The sequence below is a fragment of the Ceratotherium simum genome, chromosome 21 (assembly GCF_057802395.1).
Source record: "Ceratotherium simum simum isolate JZ-2026a chromosome 21, ASM5780239v1, whole genome shotgun sequence".
NCBI lineage: Eukaryota > Metazoa > Chordata > Mammalia > Perissodactyla > Rhinocerotidae > Ceratotherium > Ceratotherium simum.
In genome coordinates, this window is record NC_141920.1 from 416,781 (window position 1) to 440,837 (window position 24,057).

The following is a 24,057-nucleotide window of genomic DNA, read 5'->3' on the forward strand; positions in this document are numbered from 1 at the left end:
TCTTCGGGGATGGCTGAGAACCACTAGGTGGGCAGGAGCAGGAAAGGCGTTCCAGGTTGAGGGAACAGCAGGTGCGAAGACCCTGGGGTGGCAAAGAACCAGCAGTGTTTGGGCACTGGCAGGCTGGCTATGGGGGTGGGAGGCTGGTGGTGGGCAGAGTCTGAATGCAGGTGTGGGTGCCTGCTCGGCAGGCAATCTCTCTTGTCCAAAGCAGGGTGTGCAGGAATGGGACTCGTGTGTCATAAGACCAGCCACAGGTGCAGCTCGGAGGATGAGTGGTGAGCGAGGTGGGCTGAAGCTGCCTGAGCAGGCTGCTAGGCAGGGACGAGGAAGGCCCGACCACCAATGACAGAGGGAGGAGGCACTGTTCTATCTCCTTGCAGACGTTCCGTTCTCCCTTCAGGACCTGCTGACCTGGAGGGAACCTAGGGTCTGAGCTGTGTGGGGCCTCCGTGGGGGAGCGTGACCAGTTATGGGTCGGGGTTGGCTTCGCCCTGGTCTTGGAGCTGTGGGGGTGGGGGGAGGGTCCATCGGGGGCTGGTCCCACCTGGGCAGGACTGGAGGTCACCTCACCCCATCCTAATGGGGACCCTGAGAGAACAGACCCTGGAGTCCCCACTCTCAGCTGAGGTCGGGGGAGTCCTGGGAGGGATGTTGGGATCTGAGGTTAAGGATGGCTGGAGAAGGAGTCCTGGGCCCAGTGGACGTCTGGACCAGGGTGGCTGAGGCTCCATTTCCTCCAGGCACAGCTTGTGGGAACTGCCCTGGGCCCAGGCATCCTGAGGATGGGGCTCTGCCCTGGCCCATGCCCAAGTGACCCTTGAAACCCCCAGGGGGCCCCCTAGGGTCACCCCGCTGCCACAGGACCTCTCCTGACCCCAACCACACTGGGATGGGGGCTGTGTGCCCCAGTGATCACTGGGAACGGATTTCCTCTTTGTCACAGGGACCCCAGCCCACTCCGCTCCCTCGGAGGCCTCCCCTTCCCCACACTGAGCCTGCAGCCCTGGCCTCTCTCCTCAAACCTGGGTGGCAGCACCTGCGTGGGTCCCACACCCACACTCCCTCTGGCTTCCTGTCCCATGAACAGGCAGCCACCACCCGGCCTCCAAGGCAGACACTTCCTCCGCGTCCCCTCACAGCCCACATCTGCTCCGTCCAGGGCACATCAGCTCTGCATCCGACAAGTCTCTGTGAGTCACTATAGATCAAGTCTGTCTCCTGTTCAAGGGTCTTCCACAGCACCTATGGCCCGTGGACAAACCCAGAAGCCCCCGCCTGGCAGCTGCTGGAGCTGGGCTCAACCCACATGGCCCCAGGTGGGCCTTTAAATCATCTCCCCGAGGATCACCCCTGCCTGGCTCCAGCTGACTGCTTCATCCTTGTTCATCATCACAGCCACGTCCCCCCACCTCCCCGTCTAGAGGTGCATCTGGTCTTCATTCCTGAGGCTTGTGCAGGACTGTCTCCTGCCCAGTGTCCAGAAGTGGGCCTGGCTCACGGGCTGGGTTTGTTCAGTTGGGAGGGAGGGAATGCACAAACGCATGCAGGACAAACACTCAGACACTCCTGCACACACGGCCACCTCTGAGCAGGTGCACATGGACATACACACACACACAAGCACACATAGACACCATTCGCAAACACACCCCTGGACACATGTGCACCAACACACACAGACTAACCCAAACACACAGACCAGGCTCATGGCAACTGTAACAAGAAACGGCACTGACACTTGCAAAGGGCCGCAAGACCCACCACAGTGGGGCCCGACGGCAGTACAGACGGACTCAACTCCCACTGAGACAGATGACCAAGGCTTTTAAAGGGAGAAGAGACAAAAAGAGGGCAATGGGGAGATGGAAAATTCCAGAAGAGGTGAGTGGAAGCAACTGAAAACGTTTGGCTGAGACAAAGCATATGTTGCGGTTTGGCAGTGTTGCGTTTTCTTGAGCAAAGACTCGGCACAGGGCTGGGGTTGCCTTCGGGGACACAGCCGGGTGCAGGGGGAAGCAGAGGAGGCTGGATCGAGGCTCAGCACAGTGTTGGCTGAGCCCTTCATGCGAGTCCATGGTTTGCAGCATGCAGGACATGCGAGGACAGTGGTCTGCTGGCCCCTGTGGCCTGCCTGTGTTTCGAGGGTGGGCAGAGCCAAGAGCGTCCTGAGCCTTCAAATCCTAAAAGTGAAAATGAGCATCTGGGCTGAGATGGACCTTGAGAGGCTGTTTAACTCCCCAACATGGGCCTGAAGAAGGAGATTTTGTTTGATTGGTTGGTTCAGTTTTGAAGTTTTCACTTTTTAAAAATAAACTTTTCCTTTCAGAATAATTTTACATATACAGACAGGCTGCAACGTTGCGAGGTACAGAGAGTTCCTGGCCCCTCCCCTGGCTTCAGTTTCCTCCAGTGCATCACCCCGTATCGCTGTGGCCCTTCTGTCGACACCAAGAAGCCCACGTTGCCACATCTCTCTTAAATGCAGTCCAGACTCTATTCAGATTTTCCCAGTTTTTCCACTAATGTCCTTCTGTTCCAAGGTCCCACCCAGGGTCCCATTCTATCCTGTTGGGAGAGTTGTCACGTCTCCTGGGGCTCCTTGGGGCTGGGACAGTTCCTCAGACTCCCTTGCTTTTCATGACCTTGGCAGTGTTGAGGAGGAGCAGTCAGGCATTCTATGGAATATCCCTCGATTGGGATTTGTCTGATGCATTTTCTCATGATTAGACTGGGGCTACAGGTTTTGGGGGACAACACAGCAGGGGTGAGGTATCCCTCTCGTCACATCGTGCCAGGGGTACCTGACATCCTGTGACACCTTGGTGGCGTTCACCGTGGTCACCTGGCTAAGGTGTCTTCCTCACCCTCCCTCTCCCTGCTCTCTCCTTCAGAGGGCGGTGCCTAAGCCCAGCCCACACCCCAGCCTTCTCCCGGAGGGAGGGGAGAGCCTGCACACACCACTTGGAGTCCTGTGAGGAAAGTCTGTCTCTCCAGTGTGGTTCTTCATCATCGTGTATACACCAGCGCACGCGTGGGTCTTGGCTTCACACTCTGTGTTATAATCCAGCACTACGTTATTTTGATGCTCAGATGGTTCTGGCTCTGGCCATCTCTCCTGTCAGCTCCCATGTCCCTCTGTCCTGGCCCCATCATCTTGTTTCCTGAGCCCTCTATCCTACCTGCACTATCGCTGCCCTGGTCCTAGCATCAGCCATTTCTCTCAGAAGCCCTCTTGCCAGCTCCATTCTGCCATTGGAAATGCTCTTGCTGATCTCTTGGCTGACCTGTTTATTGCCTGGCTCCCTCCCAGAATATAAGGGGTTTTGTCTTGCTCTCCAAACGAGGACGTCCCTGGCACGTGGTAGGTTCCATATGCTCCATGAGTGTTGCTGAACAAGTGAGGGAGTGAATGAATGAATGAGGTCGAGGCAGCAGGCTGGCATTGTACAGGGTTGGGGCCTCTCCCACCTCCCGAGGGGGCCCCAGAAGACCCTCCTCTGGTGGGAGGGAAGGGGCCTGTTCCCTCTGTGGGCAGGACAGAGCCCCTCATCCTGCAGGCCACTGGGGGCCACAGTCACCTCCTTCTCCTTCCTCTCCCAGCCCCAGCACAGGAGGAGGGCTGGGCAAGCGCTGGCCCGCTGTTTCTTCTGTGGGCAGGTGCTCAGCAAATGTGCCCTGACCCCCTTTCCTCCCAGGACCAGCTTGGTCAGGCTCTGGCCGACACAGTCCCCAGGACCTCCCCCGCTGTGTCCTGGCCTGGCAGCTCCTGGATGGGACACTGGGGAGAGCTGGTGTCCCTTTCATCTGCTGTGGCTATCGGCAGCAATCACCAGCCTCTGCAATGCGAGCCTTGGTGTCTGCGGCCCTGGGGAGCAGTTGCGTTCCTCCAGTGGGGACGGAGGCCCCCGGCCCCCTTGCTCTGCTCCAGCACTGACTGGCAGGTCTGCTGTGGCCTTCCAGTTTCCAGAGCCCGCCTGAGATGGAATTACAGCCCCGGGCCCACACCTGCGATGGGCAGCGGAGCCTGCTGGCTTGGCCGGGCAAGGACCAACTCGGACAGGGTGGCTGCTGTGTGCCCAGGGGAAGCAGGGGCTGTGGATGGGGCAGGGCGGGGATGAGGGGGGCGTCCCCAGAGGACGCAATGCCTCCATGGGGACCAGGGATGAATAGAGAAAGAGAGGTATGAGGAGGAAGAGGGGGCAGCAAGGCGAAGGCTTGAACCCACATAGGTAGCCAGGGGTCAGATGATAAAGGGACCCGGGCTGGCCCAGTGTGCTGGAGTGGCAACAAAAGAGGGAGCCCAGTGCCACCCCTTCAAGCTCAGGCTGGCCTCTGATAGCTGAGACCCAGGGGCTGGGCCCACCTGGGGCTGTGCAAGGCTGGTGGCCCCCAGAGAGGGGCCTGGTGGGGGAGAGAGGCAAAGTGCTGTGACCATTGCCAGGTCAGGCCAAGGGCGGTGGTCAGGCTGAGCTGTTCACAGACCCTCAGAGGACAGGCCATAGCTCTACCCCAGAGACCCCTGGGCCTGCCCAGGCCAGGCCCCGGCTGCTATCCCACCCTGTGCTGGCCTGGCCGTGCAGCTGGCACCGAGGATGGTGGTTCTGCCCTCTGCCTCCTTCCCTGCTTCTGCCCCGTTCCCTCCCCCACTTCTTCGCTGTCTGCCAGGCCCCCAGCCCCTTCTCCAGCTTTCTGCCCCTGCCCTCTGACACCAGCCCCTCCCTGGGCACATGGCAGGTATGGTCCAGCCTGTATCCTGGAGAGAAGGTCTGGAAAGCAGAGCCCTGGTGCCGGCCCGTGGGTGGTGGTGGGAGCCAGGGCTCAGGAAGGAAAGGGCTGGCAGTTGGCAGTGGCATTTTGGAAGGACGGTTGGGGGTGAGCGTTTGGAAAGGAGACGGGGCGACAGTTGGCGGTGGCAGCTGGAGCCACAGTTGGGGCTTGGCGGGGGTGCCAGCCCAGGGGACAGCTGGGGTGGGGCAGCCGTGGCTTGGCAGGTAGCCCCTGGCCCCAGGCAGCTCTGGAGGGTGGTCTCCGGGAGGCCCGGCAGGAGGGCAGGGCCAGCTGGCACCAGACAAGGCTGAGCCAGGCCTGGGAGTAGGCCCGGCCTGGCTCCAGCCTCAGCGAGGCAGCCTCCCCAGTCCCCGGGTGGGGCTCTGCTGCAGCCCAGGGCTGGCCTCTGGTCCACCCACAGGACCCAGGATGACGTGCAGAGGGCAGTTCCTGCTCTACAGCCCCGGCATCCTCAGACTGGCCTAGCCGCTGCGTCTCCCTCCCTGCCCTGCCATCGGCCTCTCTCCCTCCCCGGCCGGCTTCCAGCTGGGGCTTGGAGAGGGCAGGGACACGCTCTGGGCAATTCTCTCCCCTCTGGGAGGGGGCAGGACTCTGAGGGCTGTTGCCATGGGGATGGCTGAGCAACATCACTGGCTGGAGAATAAATGGGCAGGTTCCCTGACCAGTGACTGCTGTGAACACAGCTTGGAAACCCAACTGGGGGTGGATGGCTGCCTTGGGGAAAGGTGGGGTGGCGTGAAGGCCTTGGCAAGGGAGGGTCGCCCAGGGCGACACTGGGAAGGAAGACGAGAAGGGATATTTGCTGTTCCTCTCATCTTTCCCAAAGCTTCTCCCGTGCTACACCTCACAGGAACAGCTGGCGCAGAGGACGGTGGTTCTGGCCTCGGGCAGAACCTGAGCAGGAGGCAGGTCCCTGCTCTCTTGGTGGCATCAGAGCAGCTGGCCTGGGGCTGGTTCCCCTCCTAGCTCCTCTGTCCCTCTGAAGCCACACAGTGGGGGTAGAGGGCAGGCAGAGGGCTGGCTAAGCACGTGGTGCAGACGGCTGTGAGAGCAGGGGGTTATGCCAGGATCTTCAGGGGCCCCGCCAGCCACGTTGCTCACAGAATTGAGCCTGCCATTCAAAGGCCTGGGGTCTGCGGTGGGGGTGGGAGCAGCACCTCTGGGGGGCTGCCACCAGCAAGTCCCTCTTTGGGCCCTAGCCCTGGCCTGCTTTCACTCATTCTCTCCAGTCCCCCAGACCCTTAAAGGCCTCGAGGTGTCCCTTGGGCAGTCTCCAGACATGCTCACACACATGGCGGGGGTGAATTTCCAGAATGACCACCATGCAGTATTGACCAGTGCACAGTCCAAACCATCCATTTGTTGATTTATCTTGTCCACCAGCTTAGCGAGGGCAGGGACCATGTTGAGTTCATCAGAACACTCAGGCACCCATCCCCTGGACCCTCCCAGACGCCCATATGCTGGCTCTGCTGGCCCTGCTGGCCCTGGACACTGGGTGCCCTGGTCAAAGGGTGCTGAGGCCAACCCCACACCCTCGGTCCTCGTGTGTTCCCAGAGCTGCACCCAGGGTAGAGCTGCCCTCGGTGAGGCCGCCCATCTACACACAGTTGTAGGTCAGCTGGTCATCAGGCAGCAGATCCGTCCTGGGGTCTCCACCAGGCCTCAGGGATGAGGTGCGGAACATGTCGCCTGTACTGGGACCTCAGGACCCCAGCAAGAGGGGGAGATTGGAGACCCAGACTAGCAGCGTCTGTCTGCTGCGAGTCCAGTTCTAGTAACAGCTGAGCCAACGCTGAGCACTGATGGATGTGGGGTTCCTGGGGCCACGCTGCCAGTGTCTCCCCATCACAGGGGATGCAGTGAGGTGGCTCCAACAGTCCAGCTACATGATTCTCCTCTTCCTCCCAGCTCTGCTGAGAGGTCACAGCTGCCGCTGTTAGTGTTCATTTCTTTCTTTCTTTTTTAATGGTAAACGAGCTTGTTAGCTTGCAGAACAATAACTGTCTGGAGGTGCGTTGGGCTTTAGGCATGGCTTGATCAGGGCTCTCTGGGATTGTTCTTGGTTCTGCCTTTTTGGTGTATCAGCTCCAAATTCAGAGTGCTTCAGACTGCTTGCCTTTCTGTTGGTTCTTGGAGCAAAGAAGATGGGAGTCTCCGTCCCCAGTCATCGGCGGGGCTGCTGGGGGGAGGGTGTAACCTTGACTCATCATCATGCCGGGTTGGGGAATAGGGAGAGAGAGTTCCAGGGCCCCAGGGACTCATTCCAGAACTCAGCAAGGCTTTCTACCAAAACCAGAAGCCCCAGGCTGGCAGGTGGGGTGGGCCCTAGTACTGGTGACACAAAGGCTTGGTTCCCTGGGGCAGGCCTCCTGAACAATGACTGAGTACCACTATGGGCTCTGATGGAGGCAGCCTCTGCACCTCCCCATTCTTGCCGGGACAATGGACATGGCATCCCAGCAATGCTGTTCTCCTTGGAGAGTGTCTGGGTGGGTTGAGACATCTTGGGAGAGACTGGGGTCTCCCTGAGAAAGAGGGCAGGCATCAGGGGTTTGATCCTCCTCAGTTTGGGGGCGCAATTCATGACCCATCCTCAGTCTCTCTGGCCTCCTTTCCTCCACAGGCCACAACTGTGCCAAGGAAGGCACGTGAGAGCACTCCTGCAGAGAGCACCCACTGTCCCTTCAAAGGGAGGAGGCGGGTGACCAGCCAGACTCTCCTGGAGGCCTAGAGGCAGCCCATTCTCTGGGTGGCTGTGCCCAGCCCCCACCTCCAGAGGGAGAGGGAACTCGGGCCTGTTGTTCCAGACGTGACTGAGAGGGTCCTCCAGAAGAACGGCTTGTGGGCAGTGCCAGCCCAGGCAGCGGGCAGGGAGTGGGGTGAGAGCGTCTGCACAGCCATTTCCAGGCGCCGATAGCAGTGAGGGAGTGTCCGAGCCTTTCATCGCTGGCTGCCAGAACGCGGCTCACCCTTGTTCACTCAAGGAGAATTCCCGCCCCTCCTCAGCCTGCCCTCCCACTGCAGCCCAGTGAATGCCTCCTTACACATCCTGAGAAAGCATCCATAATGGCCCGCTGCCTCCCACCTCCCAAGGAATTCCGCGGCGCTGGACCCGCAGGGAGGCAGGGCGCAGACGGCCGCGGAGCCTCCCCATTGGATGGCCCAGTCGTGCTTGACTCCCCTGCGCGGCTGGCCAGCCACAGGCTCACCTCCCTTCCCACTGCCGCGCCCGAGAGAGGAAGCGAGGTGGCCTTTGCCCCCGCACAGGCCAGCCAGGAATGCGGGGCCACGCTTCCCATTCCGCCTGCCTGGGGGCTCGAGGACAGCGGGGGCGAGAAAGGACGCGCAGGGCCTATGCCAGGCAGCACGATTCGGGATCGCTTGCAATGGGTGCGGGGTGCGGGGCAAGGCCAGGCCGCTTGCTTCCCGCCCCGTCGCGGGGTCCCGCACCCCCGCCGGACAGACGACGAGGCGGAAAGGACCTACTCGGGTGGCTGCCAGTGCTTTTACGTTGCCAAACCTAAGCCCCAGTGGCAGGCACTGTCACGTGGCCCGCGCCCCGAGGTGCGGCTCTCCTGGGGCGCACCGAGATCCCCCGACAGCGCGGGCGCGCGATGCCCAGGCCCTCTTGGCCCCGCGCCCCTGCGCGGCCGCGGGAGCGCGTTTCGCGGCACAGCGCGGCCCGAACAGCCGCCCGGGCGGGCGGGGATGTCGCGAAGTTTTCGAGACGCGCACGGTGCGACTGCGCGTCGGGGCGCGGGGACAGCCTGTGGCCCAGGGACCCGCGCGCTCCCGAGGAACAGGCGTGCGGGCAACGCCGGGGTGCACAGTCCAGGCAGGACCTGGGTGCCCTCGCCCCGATCCGCATCTCTCAGCGGGGCGATCTGCCCGCCGCTAGGCGCCCGCGGAAGGGGGGCGGGTGCCGGAGACCCAACGCCGCGCCGCCCCCGCCCCCTGCCCCCCGCCAGCCCAACGGAGGGGGCTTCCCACAATGCCCAGCGAGCTCCAGCCCGCACTTCCGCTGTCCAGCAGCCCACGGGGGGGTGAGGGGAACCGACCCCGCCGCGGCCCCCTCCCGCCGCGCGCGGAGCCGGGGCCGACGGGGGGCGGGGCGGGCGGCCGGCCGGCGGGGGCGGGACTCGGGGCGGTGGCCGGGGCCGGGGCGCGGCGCGGGCCAATCAGCGGCGGCCGGGCGCGCGCCGGGGGCGGGGTCGGGGTCCGCAGGCGGGGCGCGCGCGGGTGGCGGGGCCGCGGAGTTGGAGCGGCGCGGGGGCGCGCGCCGGCCTGACGGACGGACGGACGGACCGACGGACGCAGCGGCCGAGGCGAGCGCGCAGCTCGGACCTGCCCGGACGCAGCGCTCGCCTGGCGGCGGCAGCGATCATCGGCTCCGGTCCGGCGGCCACGGCGCCCGCCCTCGCCCGCGCCCCATGGGGTCACAGGTAAGCGGCGCCGGCTCATTGTCCGCGGGCCGGGCCGGCGCATCGCGGCGGGGCCGGGCCAGGTCTGGGCGGGGGCCCCTCCGAGCCGGGGCTGCTGCGAGCCGGGCGCGCCCCCGCCGTCTGCGCCCCGCGCCCCGCCGCGCCCCGCCCCGCGGGCGCCCTCCCGGCGGCGATCGTCGCGCCGGGCTGCGGCTCCGGGGTGGCGGCAGCGACCCCGGCTCGGCCCTCGCCGGTCCCCGAGCTCGGGTGGCGCGGGGCGGGGCGAGCCGGGCGGGGGCGGCGCGGGGTCCCCGCGGGGCTGTGCGCGGAGGCGGAGGCGGCGGCGGGGCTGCCCCGCGCCCCTCGGCGCCTCCTGCCGCCGCCGCCGCCGCCGCCGCCGCGGTCCCTCCCCCGTCACCTCCGAAAGGGGAATTTTCCAGCTGGTAATTTCTGCTGCGTCAACGCCCGGCCCCAGGAGGCAGCCCGGGGGCGTCCTGGCGCCCCCCGCCCGCGCCGCCCCGCGTGTCCCCCGCCTGCGCCTGCGAGTCGCACCCGGACCCGCCCGCGCCGAGTTTGCCAAGAGTCAGAACTGCGGGAGGTGGGCTCGGGCGGGTCCCCGCTCCCTGCCCGGCCTTGGGGGTCATTGTCTCCCCCTGAAGCCGGGCACTGGCCTCGTCTCCATTTTAATTACTGGCTGAACCGGGCGCAGGGGCCTCGGGGCCGGGTGGCTAGAGGAGCGCGGAGGGGACGGGACGCGCCGAGCGGCGAGGGGCGCGCGGAGCGGACGGGGCGCGGGGAGGGAGTGGGGTCCGCCGCGAGCCGCGTCTTTGTTTCTCTGTAAATAGGCATGTCAGTTTCGCAGGGTAGCACGAGTCGGTGTCTGACAACTCAATTTCGATGGCAAATGGGGGATGTTCTGCGCCAGGAGGAGGGCTCTGGCTAGTTGGGGTTCCCCCAGCTCCGCTAACAAATTCGTTATTTATAGTTTTAACGGACCACGCACAATAGGGTTGGACGGAGGAGCCTGGGTACAAACCAGATGAGGCGAAGAACAGATATTTTCTGACACTAAAGAAATATAAACAAAAGAAAGTTTGACTGAGATTCTCAGCGAATTTCCTCACACTTTCCGTGCTACAATCTCAGCGACGCATTTGTCCTGGATTACAGTGGCAAGATTGTTAACAGCAATGTTTAAAGAAATGCTAATTAGGCAAGGCGTTTAGCAAACGTCTCGGTGAAGACACCTGCGCAGGGAGAACTCGCGTGCATTTTAATTGTATCAGTTGTAGAATCTTTCATGTTGGGTTTATTATTAAAGCCAACTTCCCGTTTGGGTAAGAGACTTGTGGATTCACTCTGTTGCTGGTCTGAATGCTGCCTGAGCAAGGCAATGCTGCCACTCTACAAGAGTGGAAAATAGTTTGTTCCTCAACAGGAAATTTACAGAAGAGTTTTTCACATGAATAATAAAGTAAACAATAGTATTTTATCATAGTAGAATCCTTCCATTTGGTATATTTTATGACGATTTTAGATATTTTGAACTGAAAACTTTGGGAATTTGTCATTCCAGAAAGGATTAAACTGATAATAGGTGTACTTAGGCAGAAGTTACTGATGATTTAAGTAGGAGCTTAAACACCGTGTCCCCTAAAAAGCTAGTAATTATTTTCATGTCCTTTCCTGAAGGGAAGAAGCTGTGGGGTTATGGTGAGAGTTCTCGTTAGGGAGTCGGGAGTGGACTCACTTTAGGCTCTTCAGAAACCCAAAATTCAGCCATTCCTGGAGGCCACCCTTGGGGCATTTAATTAAGCCTCTCATTGACACCATCCTTGGTATGAGAATTTTATTTTGATTAGATGAGATCACTACTGTTCAGGTTGAGCTGTTTCGTGTTAGCAAATAAGTTGTTCCTGTGCTCAGACCTCCGTCCAGGTCCGCTTTGGGATCTTCAGGACTGGTCGACTGTTGCCTGCGGGGACACCAACCATCTTGGATGCTCTGAGTCCCGCTCAGTTATCCAGGGTAAAGGTGACCCAATGCCCTGGTGACACCTGTGCTCCTCAGTCTCATGTTTGCTCAGAAAGGGTGAGGGAAGCACTGTGAGTATGTGGAACAGCTCCAAGGACGTGGAGGAAATGCCCTAATGTGTCAGACGGTCTGTTATTTACAAACACATTAAACCAAATTAAATTGTAAGAGTGAACTTTCCAATGTTTTCCTTAAGTGGGGTTTTTCAGATGTAGGGAAAGTGGGCCACTCTGTCCCTGGGGTCTGGGTTTCTGGGACAGCTGTGAGTACTCATGCTCTGTTCTCTGCCAGAGGTCTCGGACCAGCCTCTAAGAGCCAAGGAGACCCACTTAGTGTGCAGTGTTTAGAAAGCGCCAGAGACCGGTGAACTTGAGCTAATTCCTCCCTTTGCTGGTACTGCATGTGCTCAGGCTGCTGTGTTAAAGTGAGATGAGAGTTCTAGAAACCATTGCTCCTTGTCCCCACGCCAGTGTCACAGCAGCTGACTCGGCGGGCCCTGTGCTGGAAGCTTCATGTTCCTACCCAACTCATGTTGTCTTAAGAATGTGGGCTTTTTCTTCTCTCTGACTTAACGTATTTTACATTAAAGTCTGTTGAGCGGTAGGTGATTGTCAAGAATTCCCCGTGAATCTGCCCCTTCCCCAGAAAAAAAAAAGATTCTTCTTGTTGCTACAAGTTTGCCTCAATGGCCTGACTCCTGAGAATAAACAGATGGTTAAAAATCTCTGTTGAGGCCACAAGACTTATTTAAGTCTTTGAAATATGTTGTCTTGTCTTAGTCCTGGTTCTCATGTCCTCTGCTCTCGGCTCTGGCTCTGGTGCAGCCAGCATGGCTGGGGTCTCAGACCCTGGGATCCTGGAAGGTTTTTCCTTCTTTTCTGCCATTCTGGCTTAATTGCTTTGAGCTCCTGCCATGTGCACACTCAGGCCTTGTGGTCTGGTTTGCTAGTGATGACACAAGATGCCCTATGGTAATTGTTCTGGATGGAAAAGTCATGGAAAAGAGAGAGAACGTTTTCTAACAAACTAAAAAGTTGTTGTATAAAGGATAAAAACAAGCTGGACCAGACAAATTTGACCTTAGTATGATTTATGCAAAGTTTTCTCTTCAATATCTATCAACAGTGCCACTTAACTCTTATTTAGATTAAAAAATTACTAAGTATTTTAAAACATTATTTTGATTTAAAAAATGATTAACCTTGGTGTCTTGGAAGAGAAAGTTGAGAAACAATCTTAGTGTATTTTTCAACTGCCTTCTCAGAGCTTGTGTTTTGACAGATGTGTTTTTTGAGTCATGTTGGAGAGACATTACCAGGGTTTTTTATTGATGACAATTCTTTGGCATTATTGTATACCTGCTGTGAACCAGCCTTTTGGGCCAGTCTTGGGACAGAGTTCCTGCAGAGGGTCCGGTGATCTGCTGGGATGGGTCGGGGCACACAGGAACTACTGGTGTGACCTGGTGTGGGAGACAAATGCTAGTGAGAAGAGGGCTGAGAGCTCAGAGGGGGACAGAGTGTAGACCACTGGCTGGGGAGGGGCATCTGAATCTCTGAGAAGACTGGAGGGCAAGCGTGTCCTTGTGGACCCTTGCCTGCTCAGTGCTGGACCCACATGCCCAGCCCTGGGTCCAGTGCTTCTGGAGCAAATTCTGTTCTAACTTCTGCTTTGCAGAGAGTGGACAGCCAGTGAGAGGGCCGGACCGTGGGGCCATGCAGCTTCTGGGGGCTGATTGGCTGTGGGGGTGGGTGTGAGAAGTGATCAGAGTTTCAGGTTCTGCCTTCCAGAGCTCTTGTGTCAGCACGCACAATCATGTCCCACATGTCCACACTCCAGACCACTCCTCGGTCCTCGCCCTGGCCCGAGTGGTACCCCGTCACTGCTGGTTCACGTGGACCAAGTGTGCAGGCCTCTTCCTCTTGCTTCCCCTTCAACAGGGGCGTCTCTCCCGCTGCCCACAGAACCGGGAAGGTCCACGCGTGTGTGGGAACGATCGATTTGTAAGGTGTCCTTATTGATGCAGCGTTTGACGGCATGGGATACGGGCACTTTTTGTAAGACATTTCTGTTTCCCTCGCCACTTCCCCCCTCTCCTCCACATCGTCGGCTACGACTCCGCAGAAAGTGCCGCCACTTGTGTGGCACAGAAACCCTCCCCCTTCACTGACACACAGCGCACCAGGCCTGTCTCGCACTCCTTGTAGAGCAGAAAGAAGGCACCTCTGCGTCATGGGCTACAGACGGAGGGCTAAGGAATCTCATATGTCGAGAGCTGCTTCTGTGTGGGGCCGGCCCGGTGGCGTAGTGGTTAAGTTCTGCACTCTGCCTCAGTGGCCCAGGGTTCTCAGGTTCGGATCCCAGGCGCGGACCGACGCACTGCTTGTCAAGCCGTGCTGTAGAGGCATCCCACATATAAGGTAGAGGAAGATGGTCACAGGTGTTAGCTCAAGGCTAATCTTCCTCAGCAGAAAAAAAAAAAGAGCTGCCTCTGTGAAAGGTGGACTCAACATGGGCAGCATGGTCCTTGTGGCTTTGGGCCAGTCACCTTCTTGGTCAGTGTGGGTCCCCTGGCAAACGGAGGGTCTGATCTGTGATCTTCCATCCATCCTCCGCTGAGCAGTGACTGATGCGGGTATGCCTGGGCACAGAGGGCAAACCGAGGACTCGGAATCGGGCTGAGGAACAAGAAGTCTGCAAGCCCAGCTGTATCACTTCATCACTTTTATTTTGTGTGAAGACTTTTTTCTTCCGCCTCCGAGTGTTTGAAGAACTCTGTGGAAGTTGTCACCGACACCCTCCCCGAGGGGCAGTAACCCTGCGGCCATGACCAGCCTACTGGGTGGTGAACAAAGTGGTTTTTAATATTGGGTACGTTTTCACTTTCCCATATTTTCTTGTGTCGTTGGCAGAATGAGACACGAACAGGAGTGAAGAGGTGATGCTGTCCTCGGACGCCCCTTTTAGGTCAGGTCGGCTGACGTCGCTCACTGAATGTGATTGGATGATGGAGTAAACGTCTGGGTGTTGGAAGGTGGCCATTTAGCTTCCCCAGCTCCACCTCCTCTGTCTGGTTTCTTGGCTATGACTGCTGCTTTCCTTTCTGCCGCGTGCTGGGAACCCCACACAGGCCTGGGGCGGGGGGAGGTAGAAAGATGCCAGCGTCTGTGGCGCTGCGTGGCCACGCTAACCATGGCTCTTAGCTGTAAGCCAGGTTCTCATGGTGGAGCAGAGCCGTCAATATTTCCAGGGCGTGCGTGTGCACTCAAGTGCCCGAGAAACAGGTCGGGAAGGGTCAGCGCCAGGAAACACACCTTCGCTATGTCCAGCAAACCCGCCCCAGCACAGAGGTCAGGTGGTGGGTCAGAGGCCGGGTGTGTTCAGTTCTCTCGCTTTCCTTGATCAGCGAACACGACGTTCCCTGGAGACAGCAAGGCGGGCTGGAGCATTGCCTCGTCGGCTCACCTATGCACCAACCACATTTGCTTAACATCGTTCACAACGACCTCACATTTTACTTAAACTTATTTTTGCCTTGTGTTAAGGAGCAAGAATATCCATGAAATCATGAGTTTGATGTCTCGGTTGTATTTTTCTTGACACACTAACATGGACATGTAACTATTATGATAGACAAAGATTTGCCCGCGGGTTGGCCAGAGCTGCCCTTGCTGTGGCTATGGTGTGTGGACCACCCCTTGGGGTCCACTGTTCCCTGCAGGGCTGCCGTCTGCTCTCTGCCTTGCACCACACTTGTCACACTCACTCGGGCACGTGGTGTCCACCCCCCGCCCGTCTCCCCCAGCAGCCCATCGGGAGAGTGCAGGCACTTTGGCCCCCGCGCAGAGGCGAGGGGTGGCTGAGCCGCTGTCCTTCGGTCCCTGTCTGGGTTCCCGGTTCTGGGTTCTGGATTCGAGTGGCTTTGCCACGTGGCTTTCCTGGATGAAGGGGTGGACTGTCTCTGTGATTGTCACCTCAGGACCCCTTGGAGAGCTTCATAAAGATGCATCTTCCAGCCCCCCCCACTACTGAATTGGAGTGGGGTGGGCCCTGTGCAGATCCGGGTTAAGAACCACTCATGCCCCGTTTCAGAGGGCCTTTCCATCATCTAATTGTAAGTCATGAGTTTCCCGAGGCTGTTGTAACAAAGGACCACAAACTTGCTGGCTTAAAACAATAGAGATTTATTCTCACAGTTCTGGAGGCCAGAAGTCCTAAATCCAGGTGGGGGCAGGGCCGCACTCTCTCCAGAGGCTCCTTCCTGCCTCTTCCAGTTTCTAGTGGCTGCCAACAATCTGGGGTGTCCTTGACCTGCAGACACGTCACTCCAATCTCTTCCTTCATGTTGTCATGGCCTTCTCCCCATGTGTCCAAACTTTCCTCTTCCTATAAGGACACCAGTCATATTGAAATAGGGCCCACCATAATCTTAACTTGATCATTTCTACAAAGACCTTGTTAACAAATGAGGTCACATTCCCAGGTACCGGTGGTTAGGACTTGAACGTATCTTTTTTGTGGAAGTGAATTCAACCCACAACACCATTATAGCTTGTATTTGCCTGACATGTCTCCATATCTGTTTCTCAATCCCAGAGTTTGTTGAGGCGTCTCTGTCCATCACCAGCTGTCACCTCTGACAGCTACCATTCCCTTGATGGTATAGCAGAGGTGGCAAGTGACCAATACACTGGGGAATGTGACAGCAAACCTGCCCTCAGCCCCGAGCCTGCAGCGAGCAGGGCTCTGGGCCTGAGGGCACAGCAGCCAACCAGCTCCTTGCTCTACTGGGTCCAGTGTTCTGCAGGGGAAGCAACAAAGCAGAGACAAACAGGCCACAAGAGACAGATGGAGACCCCTGCAGTGGAGAGAGGAGGGATGGTGTGATGGGGATCAGGCACTTTTGGGTGGAAGGTGAGCAGAGGGGGGCCGAGGGTATCCAGCAGGATAGGTTGGAGGTGGCTCGTTATTGCTGCTGCTCCAAAGCAGGACGTGGGGCCTTCCTCTGGGCGCCATCTGCGCCCTCCTGAGTGCACGTGTGCCCACCTGCCCACCAGGTCAGACCTGGGGCCTTTTCTCTCCCCCAGGCAGCTGGTGAGACTGGGGACCCCTTTTCAGAATGGCGTTTTTATTGCTTCCTGTAAGATACACAGGAAGACGAAGGACAGCAGCTGTTGAAATACAGTCTTCAAAATTTAGAAAACTTGCTTTCAAGCTGTAGTGACCGTGTAGAACTCAGCGCATCAAATACTGTCCTTAAGCGGCGGGTCTGAAACTTGTAATTCTGACGTAGCGATGAGCACGGGCGTGTTCTGTGGAGCCTGCAGCAACCATGGGGGATGTGGAGTGGCTGCTGCCCGTGGCTCATCGTCCACACTCGCAAAGGCACAGTTCCTCCGCCATTGATGCTGAGGTCACTGAGAGGGTCGGAGGTCATTGAGTGAGGGGAGCGTGGGGGTTGCTGCTGTCACTTCGATTCACTCTCAGGGTCACCCTACAAATAAGGACCCTCGCCTGACGGGGTGGGACCGAGGCGGGTCCCTCTGCGGACTGTGCAGGTCTTGTAGTGGACGGGGCTGTCCCTTCCCTCTTGGCCTCGGGCCCCGCGGCAGCCTTGGAACCGCAGTGTGCAGGATGAGGCTAGAGTCTCTTACAGCTTCTGCGTCACTTAATCACATTTTCTCCCAATTCTGTAGAAGTTATGTTGTTCTTTCATAACCCAATTATATGTAAGTGCTTATTGTGGGAGTTTTCCGACGTGCACAGAACTGGAGGAGGCGCCCGCAGCTGCAGTAATTCCCAGTACCTGCTCCTCTCTGTCGCTTCTGTCCCTCGGGGTTTTGCTCTGGAGTATTTTATTTACTTATTTTTTTGGTGAGGAAGATTAGCCCTGGGCTAACATCCGTTACCAATCCTCCTCTTTTTGCTGAGGAGGATTGTCCCTGAGCTAACAGCTGTGCCCATCTTCCTCTATTTTGTATGTAAGATGCTGCCACAACATGGCTTGATGAGCTGTGTGTGGGTTCGTGCCTGGGATCTGAACCTGCAAACTCCGGGCCGCCAAAGTGGAGTGCGTGAACTTAACCACTATGCCACTGGGCCGGCTCCTAGTTCTGGAGTATTTTAAAGCAAAGTTCAGACATTTCATTCTACCTCCAAGTGCTTCACTGTGCGTGGCCGACATACACAGCCATGCGCCTGGCAGGTCCCTCCTTAGTGTCACCCTGCCATTTGCTTCAGCATTCGAGACTTCGTCGGATGTGTCTTTCCTGCTCGTTTGTTTGAATTGGAGTCCAGATAAGGCCCACAGTTGCACTTGAGATGGTGCATCTCAAATCTCGTTCATTCTGTTTTGTGCTATTTATCTGTTGAAATGTCGGAGCTTGTTGGTCCCACGTGGTGGTCTGGCTGGTTTCATCCTCCGACCATAAGAAGCCCCACCCGTTTTCCCGTGAGGGGCCGTAGGACCAGCTGGAGGCAAGTGGGCTGGGGCTCACCTTTCTAGGGGCAGGCACTGCTCCGTCAGCGTCCCTGGGGCCCTCGTGTGTCCTGTACTCAGCGTCTGAAGTGTAACAATCATGTCTGCATCGGAGTTTCTAATTTATAGTATTTTAAAGACTAATAGTTTTTATATTTTGGTGCTGGCTTTTAAAGATATATGTGCCTTTTGTTAAGGAGATGCGCATGGAATTTTCAAAATAATTATCACCTATATATGTTTTATTTTAAAAATTTTAGATTTGCTATTGGTTAATGAAGTATAGAAATATCTCATAAATTTTTTAACCTAAGAGGATCATCTCAGTTTTCTCCTTTTAGATTGATTTTCATTTGGTTTTTACTAAAACAAATTAAATTTACCTTTGCTTCTCTTTTTTTTTTTTTCCTTGATGAAGATTGTCCCTGAGCTAACATCTGTGCCAGTCTTCCTCTATTTTGTATGTGGGTCACCACCACAGCGTGGCTGGTGAGTGGTGTAGGTTCGAGCCTGGGATCCAAACCCTTTAACCCGGGCTGCTGAAGTGAAGTGTGCCAAACTTAACCACTACGCCACGGGGCTGGCCCTGCTTCTGTTTTTTTTATGTGGGAAAAATGGGTGTGTAATTTTGCCCAAATTTGGAATTTTCCTATTAGTGAGAGGTTTTGTTACAAAAGGATTGCCACTCTAGTGGGTCAGTGCTGGGACCTCAATTTGATGTTTGCGGGATCTTCCTTTTGAGTGTTTTAGTGCATGCTTCTCAGTTTGTTTGGAGTCATGAGCTATTTTTACCTTAGTTTTTTTTCCAGGTAAATCATTTTTATCCACAGCCAACACTGGGTCTGAAAGTGTGTGAGCTGGACCCTCTGGAACAGTGGGAGCTGATGAAATGAGTGACATGGGGCTTGATTTTAGAATTTCTGTCTCATGAAGAAAACGCTGGAATTTTGGCAGAGCTGGTGAGGAAACTGGGTTTGTTCATTTGTGACTGTTCACCCGCTATTTCCTGAGTCCTGTGAAGGTGAGAGAGCTGAAATCTCTCTCCTCTGACCGCCGTCTGGACCCCAACGTCAGTGAGCGCAGAGTCCCGCTGGGTTATCCCCAGCAGTTGGCTGGCCGATGCCTCAGCCCGGGAGAAGGACACGGCAGGTCCCTACAGAGCCGGGGGCAGTGACCGGCTTGTCTGGAGTGCTCACAGGCCAGCGGGTGTGTCCGATCAGTCTTGCCATCCAGCTCAAGGGCATGGCGGGAAAAGTCATGTAGCTGCCGCCCAACTCCTGACCGTCAGTCCACGGTGTCGCAGTATTTAAGGAACCTTCGAGGAGGCCTCCTCTGTCTCTCTCTGTGTCTGCCTCAGTCTGGAGGCTCCAGGAAATAGCTGTAGAGAAAGTGACAGTTGTGCCGTCAGAGTGGCCGGTGCCCCTCTGAGGAATTCCTTTTGCTCTTTAGGATTTGGGTTTGGGAGGCCTCTGTGTGCTGGGTGGCTCCAGGTGCTGGGGGCAGGAAGGAGCAGCCTGTGTTCCCCTTGTGGGGGACCCTGCCCTCAGCAGTTCCAAGGTTCTAGATGAGACACTGGCCCCCATCAGCCCACCCGCGGGCCCCTCACCCCTGAGGGCCATGTGGGGGTTCTGGGACCCAAGGAGGCCGACCGTGTGCCGTCCTGTTAGGAAAGTTTGACTCCCTCGTGGTGGTCCCACCCCCATGCCTTCGAGCTCCCAGGAGGAATGAAGAAAGGGAAGTATGGATGTCTCCCGTGTTTACACTAAAGTCCACCTCCCGGGTGGTAATTCCATGGTGTCACCCTGCCCCACACAAGTGTTGGTGGATACACCCTTCTTCTTCCAGTTTTATAAATAAGGTGCTTGCTTTGGAGGGAAAGGGGCTTTGAGCAAAGATCCTGGGGCCCATGTGCTCTGCTCCCACTTCTCCTCATTTCTCATGAATGTCTCAGCGTCACCTGTTGCCCCTCTGAGCAGCTGGGCTCCCTCCCCACGTCTCACGTCTCCTAATTGTGGGCATCTGGGCAGTGCCTTCCTTTTTGCTGCTGTAAATAGCAGCTAGGAACATCCTTGAAGAAATGAGCGTTGGGGTTATTTCCTTGGGTTAGAGCCCCAAGTGGAATTAGCGGGTGGAGGATACACCGTGTCTCTGCCTCTCCGCACTGCAGACCATGTTCCAGGATGCTTGCAGCTCTCCAGTTGCACATCGCCAGCATCTTTGGGTTTTTATGATGTGATGTTAATTTTTGCCAGCTTCGTACATTCAGATTTTTCTTTGGAATCTTTTCTCCGAGTCTAGTACGTCCGTTTCGCTGGGTTTCTTTTAGGCCTTGCCCAGACACCTTGAAAGTTTTAACATTAAGTCACAGGATTAACTCAGATTTTAGAAGGAGCAGACAGGGCTGTGGGGTTGGCCCAGCACAAGCCAGACCTTCCAGCTCCCCAGCCTCGGTGCACCTTCCCTCGTCGGGGCTAGGCGGGAGCTGAGGTGGGTTTGGTGAGGAGGGGGAGGCAGGACTGGGCTGTGTGGCACAGACTCTTCGGGGAGGGGCGGTGTTGTAACAAAGGGAATGCCCACCAGCCCAGCATGCGTTTACTGAACCCCATGAGCCCGTGCGGGCGCAGTTCCCACAGCAGGGCCGTGAGGACGGGGAAGCCACCGGGAGGGACACGTGGCTGCTGGGGAACCCCCTCCCCTCGGCTGCCTGACTGAGCTGGCCCTTGCAGTGCCCGTTTCCTTCAGCGAGCACTGGTCAGTAGGGCAGATTGGAGAGCCCCTTGTGGGCCCCCACGGCCCCCAGAGCACCGAGCAGCAGCCCCCCTGGTGCATCCCCGAGTCCTGAGTCGGACTCCTGCTGGCAGGTCCCAGCCTTTCCTCATGAATCACGGAGTTTCATTTCCTAAAGTGCCTGGGAGCTGGTCCAGCCGGCACTTTACAGAGAGGGGCTTTCCCAGGGAGAGGCTCCGTCACCCTCACACACCGGAGAAGGGGAGACAGGGTGCTCCGAACCTCCCAGCCTTCCCCTGGAGCCAAGCCTGGACCCTGCCCAGGGGGAAGAACCAGCCCCTCCCCCAGAGCCCATCCCCCAGGGCCCCTCTCCCAGGGTCTCTCCCCCAAGGCCCCTTCCCCAGAGCCCCTCCCCAAGGGCCTGCAGCACCTGCTGAGCTGGCACCCAGCTGACTCCTTGTGGGTCCAGGTGACCCCCACACTGGTGCCTGCTTCAGGCTGGGTCCATCCCACCTCGGCCCCCTGCCTGGGGCCCCTGAGGCCTGGCCTGTGCCCCCAGCTGGTGCTGTGCTCAGCTCCTTGGTCAGGGGCTCCACTGGCCACTGTGGGAGTGCCAGGGACCGTTGTGACCTGCTCATTGCTGAGGCCTGGTCACTTCTGGGACTGGCCATGTTGTTGATGTCAGCGTAGACTGGGGAAACTGAGGAGGGGTCAATCACAGGAGGTCAGGCGTTGGAGATAGGATTTGTCTGTGTGGCTGTCCACTCGTCTGCCTCCTCGTCGGCCTCCTGCCCAGGTGGTTACATTCCCTCACTCAGCAGCCGTCTACCCCTTCTTCGGTTATTCAGCATCTAACGTATTTACCTTCTGAAAGGCCTGTGCCGTCTGCAGAAATGACACAGGGAGAACGGTACTGGGAACACGTCAGGTTAGCCAGTGGGAATTCTGTTGGAAACCAGAGCAGATGTTTGTGCTGGTTTGGGCGGTACTGTGTGGTTCCTGTCTCTATCCTGTGAACATGTCTCTATCCTGCTCAGGATGGTCCAGGCCCGTGATGGCCGTGCCTAAGCGGCACCTCACCTAGATGGGCAGCTTCTCTTGTTTTCAAGTAATACAACTTTTAAGAAAAAGTGACTGATGGAAGATTCCAGCATATTACTTGATGTAAACAAATGTTGTAAAAGGTTAAAAAATGGTGATCTGGTTGGGGGGAGGTGAGAGTTCTCCGAATTATTCGTGCAACTTTCCCATAGGTTGGAAAGTATTTCAAGATAAAAAGTTGAAAAAGACAGTGGAAGGTTCCTTCCCATTCTTGACGGCATGGCAGGGCTTTTGTTTTTTCTTATTTAGATTCTGTTTTTTCTTGGTGGCAGGGAGCCCAAGTGTTCAGAGTTAACATTTCAAGTCACAGTATATCTCAGATTTAAAGTTCTTGGAAATAGTTTTTCTGCCTCGTTAAACCGATCAACTTTCTTTTTAAGAAAAAAAATTTTTAAGTTGATGTGTGGCTTTTCCTAGAGTTTTTGTGAGAAACTATCACAAACTGGTGGCTTAGAACAACAGAAATGTTTCCTCTTGCAGTTCTGGAGGCCAGAAGTCTCAAATCCAGGTGTGGACAGGGCCGCGCTCCCTTGAAGGTTCCAGGGGAAGATCTTTCCTGCCTCTTTGGCTCTCGTGGCCCCAGGCATCCTGGGCTTGTGGCTGCCTCACTCTTGTCTCTGCCTCTGTCTCCACGTGGTCCTTCTGTGTGCACCTGTGTCCAGATTTCCTTTTTTTTTTTTTTTTTTTTTTTTGGTGAGGAAGATTCACCTTGAGAAAACATCTGTTGCCAAGCTTCCTCTTTTTTTTTTTGCTTGAGGAAGATTAGCCCTGAGTTAGCATCCGTGCCAGTCTTCCTCTATTTTGTATGTAGGTTGCCGCCACAGCATGGCCTGATGAGTGGTGTAGGTCCGCGCCCGGGATCTGAACCCGAGAACCTGGGCCGCTGAATCAGAGCACGCCGGACTTAACCACTATGCCGTGGGGCTGGCCCCCAGATTTCCTGTTTTTATAAGGACACCCGTCCTGCTGGGTTAGGACCTTATCTTAACTTGGTTAAATCTGCCAAGACCGTATTTCAAATAAGGTCACATTCACAGGTATGGGGGGCTGGGACTTCAACCTGCCTTTTTTGGGGACACGATCGGCCCCACAACAGTGAGTAACTGTATCCATCCCCCGACTTGCTGTGAGCTGTGGCTGACGGGGACATCAGAACTCACCTCTCAGCCGCACACGTGGTGTCACGCTCTGACTTGTGAGACCCAGGGCACACGTCTGGATGCTCCGGTGGCTCTGGTGGCGCAGAGCTGGCATGTCACAGGGTGTGTGGCTGGTCGGCTGCACAGCCTCACCGTCCACCTTCAAGCCCACTGCCATGGGTCAGGAATTTGCCGTCTTGTTCTACTTCTGCCTGCACCTAATATGGGACATGTTAACAATATTTCTTGAGTTTAAAATGTAAGATTTCGATATCACAGGTCTAATGTGAAAAAGGTGTATAGTTTTGTTGACCCCAAGAGTATGCATTGAGCCTGTTCAGCATCAAGATGTGGTCCCTGTGCTGAGAGGCTCCCAAACTTGGAGGGAAGGCGGGACAGCACCAGGCGTCAGAGGCAAGTGTGTGCTGTCATGGGAGGAGCCCCAGGAGGCTTCCTGGAGGAGGAGGCAGGGTCTGGCAGCTGGGAGTGGCTCACCATCGCTCTTGTATTCCATGGCAGAATTTGCCTTTGTAGATCCGAGCTGTTAAAACGAGCGTGTTTGTATCCCCGATGCTTCGTGCATAACCTAAATGAGCTCACGGGAGTTTAGCTGCCCGTTAAGATCAATTGTGTTTTAAAGATGAAAGGCCCAGGACAGGACTCAAGTTTAGCAGGAGGTGCGTAAAGAGGTGACCTCTTCCCTTTTCTCTCCCCCACTCTCCAAAACAGAGAAATTCCCCCAGACCGACTTCCTACCAGCGGAAGCCAAGAAACTGGAAGTTAGAGCTGCTTCGTTAACTTGGCCCTCAGGTGGGCACGCCAGGCACGAGGCCTTGGCTCTGACATGGGCCTTTTTCTGAGGCCTTTCTCGCAGCTCCCACTCTGCCCGGCCCTTTTCTGTCCTCCCCTCCCCCTGGCCACCCCCCCGCCCGTCTTGTTCCCAGGGCCCTGGACCGCTCTCCCAGGTGCAGAACCTGACTCAGGCCGTCTGGGGCCCCGGGGTGGCTGCGCTCGAGGACTCACGTCTCCCCTCGAAGTGCTGGGCTCTGGGTACCCCCTCTGGGTTCCAGCCATCCTGAGGCCTGGCAGAACCCTCAGCCGGCCCCCGCACTCCACCGGTTACGGGGTCTCTCTCTGGCCCGCATCTTCCCACTGCTCTCCCACCTTCCCAGGGGCTCCCCGAAGAAGGCCCAAGCCAGAGCAGGGACGATTCCAGATCAGCAGAGGGTGCTGTGCAGACCCTCGGGGAGGGACGGGGCTGTGTAGGGATGGGGCTGGGGCAGCTTCCCAGGGGGTCTGAAGGGTGAGAAATGTGGTCCACGTGGGGAGGCTGAGCCGTCAGGGCTGCCTGGTTCCCGCAGAC

At 57.0% G+C, this 24,057-nt stretch overlaps 1 protein-coding gene across 2 annotated transcripts in view; it reads left to right on the plus strand.

Moving 5' to 3' along the window:
- The first annotated feature begins 9,105 nt into the window (after positions 1-9,105).
- Positions 9,106-24,057, plus strand: part of ZBTB46 (zinc finger and BTB domain containing 46) — a 69,462-nt gene continuing 54,510 nt past the window's right edge. For both annotated transcript variants that reach the window (XM_087444949.1, XM_087444950.1), the window contains exon 1: positions 9,106-9,236. The gene's annotated coding sequence lies outside the window, so the exon portion shown is untranslated. The remainder of the gene's footprint in view (positions 9,237-24,057) is intronic.